This window comes from Lactuca serriola, chromosome 8 (genome assembly GCF_051521515.1).
Source record: "Lactuca serriola cultivar US96UC23 chromosome 8, Lser_US96UC23_V15, whole genome shotgun sequence".
In the NCBI taxonomy this organism is placed as follows: Eukaryota; Viridiplantae; Streptophyta; class Magnoliopsida; order Asterales; family Asteraceae; genus Lactuca; species Lactuca serriola.
Window position 1 is genome coordinate 30,491,834 of NC_136415.1, and position 6,062 is coordinate 30,497,895.

The following is a 6,062-nucleotide window of genomic DNA, read 5'->3' on the forward strand; positions in this document are numbered from 1 at the left end:
TACAGAGAGCGTGCATATCGAAATATAAAACAAAATGATTACAAAACCGATATGAAGCAACAAATCAAAATTTTATATACGATTATCATCAAACTATGGATGATAACAGAAGATGTAGACTTTTCAAGGGAGGGAGGATCAGAATCAAAGCAAAGTAATAAGAATGAAGATAAGCAGAGCAGCGATAAAAGAGTACTTGACAGCAGCAATCAGTATCGCAAACGATATGACGAACAGCTGCCATAAAACTTGTACACTCGCCCACGCCAAAACTCCGGTTAACCCTACTGCCACCACATTATCCGGATCCGGATCAAACAGCAACTCGGTCCACTTCAAATTGAACCGCGGCTTTTCATCTCCTCCTTTTTTCTTCATATCTTCTTCTTCTTCTTCATTTTCACCATTCGGCTTTTCGCTCAATTCTTCTTTATCTACTGAAAAAGACGTCTTGAATCCTCTAGGGTTCTTTCTCCTCGATTTCAAACATGGTAAATCGTCAGTACGGATAGATGGAAACCGAGTTTGTTGTTTTGGAGTCGGGTTCGATATAGAAATTGACGGAATTAGATGGGTGTGTGTGAAGGTCATGAACCCTAACATTTTGCCTTCTGGTTTTTGCCAATTCCAGAGGGAAGCTTCAACTTGGAAACCCCTGATTCCAGTTACGTTTCTTAGGCTTAATTCCAAAGTATACCCTTGTGGTTTACATTCGTACTCTATAGACCCCTTACTTTAATTATCTTTATATGTCGGGGCCTCCATCCTTTAAATTCAAATTATTTCAAAGCTAAAACTGAATCGGTGGAAATCAAAAAATCTCTTGATGAAGTTGAAGTGAAACCCGTTTTTGGGAGCATTTCTTTCTATTTATTTCTTTACTTTTAAAGCATTATAAAAAATTGTTGGCATCTTAGAAAATATGAGTAGAAATTTCTAGGGAGGAAGATGGATAAAAAGGAAGATCAATTGGATGATAGGACAAATGCTTGTGCCAAAAAACATGAGAGGTTTTGGAATTGGTAGCCTTCGGATCTTAAATCTCGTTTTACTAACAAAATACTCGTGATAAGCTTTTATGGTCTCAATTCGGTCCCTTAACAAATTTAATGGTCATGACAATTGCTTAATGGCGAGAAAGTCCAACCTTAGATTGTGGTATATTCTACTACAAACATAACAAGAGACATGATAGAATATGGTGTTCAACTTCTAAAGTTCTTTAAGACGATGCGGTATGAGCCAGTTAAACGACATTTTTGCTGATCTGGAGGCCGAGCACGACGTTATAACAAGGCCAACACCACCCCAAATTGCTCGTTAAGGGTAACTGGTTGTAACGAGAACGAGCAAAAATGAGGAATGCGATTGACTCCTCCATTTTTTAACACTAATGTTACTGTTTGGAATATAAAAAAATTATTTTTTTATCTATAAATACCTATTATCTACCATAACTTGATTCACAAATTTCTCCTCTTTCTCTATAGAAGTTCAAAATATTAAAAAAAAATTATGGATCCTCCCGACTCGTCCGATGATGACAGTGGTGATATATTCTTCAATATGATGTATCAGTATTACACTAACGGGATGCTACAACCAGACTCAACCCCACTACTAACAAGACGTGCGATGTTAAATAGATATTGCAAGGCTGGAGCCAAACGTCTATATCAGATTACTTTGCAAAAAATTGTGTGTACGAGTTAGGGGCTGTTTGGTAGGATCTGAATTTATAAGATCTGAATTTTTAAGAGGTCTGAATTTCTAAGAGGGTCTTAATTTTTAAGATCTGAATTTTAACATGCTGTTTGGTTGGAAGCTCTGAAATTTAGTGTTGAATGATAAAAATGACCATTTTACCCTTCTGTATCATTTCTTTCAATTACAACATCATATCCTTGAAAAAAAAATTACATCAAAGTACAATATAAACTAAACAACCAAATACTTCATTACAATTATCAGCCAATAATTTTGTCAACATCATACCCCGTACAAGGTTTACATGAAATAATGCATATGATATTTTTGGTTCTTGAACATGTGAGTGAAAAAATGTTGTTAATCTACGGAAACACACAGAGGACATCTTCACCATTAACATGCAACAACCGATCACCCTCTTCATTATTCGCTACCATCATACACCATCATTGGGCACCCACCTGTCATCGACATTTATCATCATCATCGCAGCCTTCACGACACCATCAATTTCTATTCACCAACCCTAGTCACTCAAACAATAGATTTCAACAAAAATTTAGCACATACCAGCAAGATTAGCAATAGATTTTAGCAAATGGACAAAATCAGCAACTTGTATTAGCAACTACAAACACATTTTCAATAAAATAGAACAAATCAGCAAAGTTCAACAACAAATTTTAGATATACATATCAAATTTCAGCTATACAAAATCTAAAAAAATAGCATTTATATTCAACATTTGCATAAAACTATACTCCACATCTGATTTCAGAAAAAAAAAGAAAAAAAACAAAGTTTTCTATGAAATCTCTGAATTCATGGAAACATAAACTCACAAAAAACATCAACACTTGTAGAAAATTTGTAGAAAATGATAGTACTTGCATAAATCATCAGCATAAGATCAAGAACATCCGATTTCAATATCAGATTTCAGCATAACATCAAGACCATCTGATTTCAACGAACATTTCAGGATAACAACAAATTAACATAATTTCAGTTGTGAGTTTCAAGCACATCAGAACAAACTACATACTATTTAAACATAAAAAACTCGATTTTCAGAAGAACAAACCACATCAGAAAAAAAAAGACAAAAATAACCCTAATATCTAGAACTCGATTTTAAGAGGAAGAAGATAAAAAATAGCATCTTATACTCAAAATCGAGCATAACACCAAAAACTTATTTCGATTGAACAAATTAGAAACTGATGGCATAACATCAAGACTTGATTTCGATTTTTGATTTTCGAGTTTGGGGGGAAAGAATGAAGAAACAGACGAAGAGAAACGAACAAATTCTGATTTTGATTTTCGATTTTCAGAAGAAGAGAAACGAACCTGCTTTAGGGCACAATCCGGAAAAACGAGTTGGAGACGGAACTGGTGCGACGGTGCGGCGTTGCAGGTGCAGCGTCGTCGACGTTGGGGTGGGCGGTGTCGTTTTAGGCAACGTCATCGGAGAATTGGTGGTGAAGGGAAGCAGACGCGAAGTGAAGCAGACGCACATGGAAGAGAAGGGGAGGCGTGTTCGATTGTTGTTTAGGGCAAAATAGGAAACACGTCTTTTTTTTAAAATTCAGACTTTGTTTAGTATCTGAAAAATTAAGAGGCATTTATAAGTTTAAGAGGTAAAAAATAAGATGCAACCAAACGATCTGAATCTGAATTTTTAAGACATTGCCTCTTAATTTTGCAATTAAGAGGTAAACAAACAAGGCCTTAGAAAGATCAGGGATTCAAATCGACAGGTTTGGTTTCTTCTTCACCTGCACTTCGAAGTCCAAATGCAATCAGGGACCATGTCGATACCCATCACAACATTTCGAAATCACACCTTCTCAGCATTATACCTATTTCGAACCGTCAATCCTCGACTCCAAACCATCGATCCTCAATTTCGAAGTCTTCAAATTCGACACTCGACAACGAATACACAACCTTCGTTTTACACATCGATGCTCGACTCCAAAGCTTCGTTCTTCAGTCATCCCAAAACATCCAAGTCGTGATTCCCATTTCGAAATCAAAACCAACTCGTCTCAGACTCCTAGTCGACTATCAACATTTGTTATCAGCCTCTCCAATTGAAGTCCAATATTCGCTATTCAAGCTTCAATTTTGTTACCAACCCCTTTTTCGTAACGAACCACAAATCCCATTCTTTACAATCGAGTCGGATAACACTTCTTCCTTCACAATTTTCTGCTTTGTTATCAATGAGAATAGTGAAGCACCATTGCTCAATTCATCGATTGAAATTGCTAATAATCTTCTTTGATACAATCCAAATCTAACATCCGGTCCTATGTATAATCTCGTTTCGCCATTTTTTTTTAATTCTCATAAAAGTTTTCATTGCACGTTTGGTCCATAGCATAAATGGAGTAATATAGGTCAATACATATTGATGGAAGGCAAGCGGGCAACAAGCTGCGCCACTAGCCCTTTCTGGTTGGCAAAACTAATTCTTTTGAAAACATCTGTGGATCTAGGAGATATGACATTAGAATGCATGACACGTTGGACTCTGTTGAGGAGCTCCACCACCTCTGGTGCGAGAAAACTAAAGGTATCAAATGCAAAAGGTACAAACACATGTTGATTTTCTATACATGTATTCTCGTGCTTGGCCACTTTGCACGCAACGGCTTTCAAAGCGACATGCCCTGCTGTGAAACCCCCGCTCCTCAAACTGACGAGAGGAGAGACCCCAGTAAGATCCACACACACGTGCTTCCCTCCTACCCATCCAAAGACCAAAATGTCAGCCGATCTAAGTGTGAATCTTACATCCTGCGGGTCCGTCAAAAAGTTCAATGGTGCTTCTTTTTTCGCAGAAATACCAGCACGCTGACAAGTATCAAAGAGAACATCCCTAACCTCATCATGTATGTACTTAAAACCAGGGAGCTCTCTATAATGAACCACATGCTCCCCAAAGGTATCCAAACATTCCTTGCGGCAAACTGGGCATATCTCGTCAATTGGGAATAAAGGAATCATGAGGCGGTAACGAAGGATAGTTCGGTACTCCACATGAGACATATGCTGACTAAGGCCATCAATAGGGATAGTTAGCAGAAAATCATGAGCATGAGGTGCCCGAAGACACTCAAAAACTATTTCTGTCTAACAGTCATGTCGAAGTCGACTTCGATATCTTTGACGATTTTGCTAAAAATGGCACACGCCAATGCTTTTTGGGATTTAGGGGGGGGCGATGTCCTTATTAGTGAAACTGTTACAGTCGAATCGTGGAATCGTACCACGAAGACGAGTCATAGCACATAGGTAATCAGAGTCCATACCACATATGTCACTATCACGTAAGATATGGTCTTGTAATGCCCAAGATTGGGCCCTTGAGGATACAAATGCGTAGGAGGAAACCTCATATGTCGAGTACAAACCCAAACCACCAAAACGAATAGGTAAGGATAATGTCTCTGATCACAAACCCACTGAATTGAAAACCAATATCTAATTTCATTCAACCTTTGAAATCACAAATCACTTGGACTTTCTGAACCATCTTGAACTTTTCTTTCAATAATTTCTGATACGAAGATTAGACATCACCAATCAAACCAAAGCCGATTTTGACTTTACTACTTTGACTAATTTCGAATTGCGATTTTCCATTCTTCAATATCCAAGCAAATATCAAAATCCTTCAATTTCCAATTTTGGCCTTCATCACCCATTCACAATTGAATTAAGTATTATCGAAAAACCAAGATCTTTGAAAATAATCAGAATCAATTTTCTTATGTTCATTACTTTTTGTTTTCATCGATGTTCATCGGCATAATCCATAGAATCTCCAATCATTCATTCAATTAGTGAAGTTTCTGAAATCAATCGTAAATGATGAGAACATGAAATTGAAGTCAAACAACGAAATTAAGAAACAATCGATCGTGATCAGAAGTTAATGAAATCAATTATCACAATTAAGAACAATGATAATCTGATTTTGGAATCGATTCAAACTAATTCTGGAATCGATAAAATCAACGAATGAGAGATTTATTAATCGATTGAAAGCGATATTTCTTCATATAAATTAATCGATGAAATAACAAAAAATGATTTGAATCGATAACAGGAACTATAAATACAAAGTGAAACCATAGAACGTGATAATGATGAACAATGATCTGTAGAAGACTTTGGGCTTGTGAACAGTAAAGTGACCAAAATGATTAGATTCAATGTTTGGGCTCAAAAGTATTGAACAAGAATAGTGATCTGATCAAAACTTTGGGCTAAATCAAAAGTAATTGAATAACAATGAATTTGGGCTTAAAATTCGATTCAAATGAACAATTGCAAT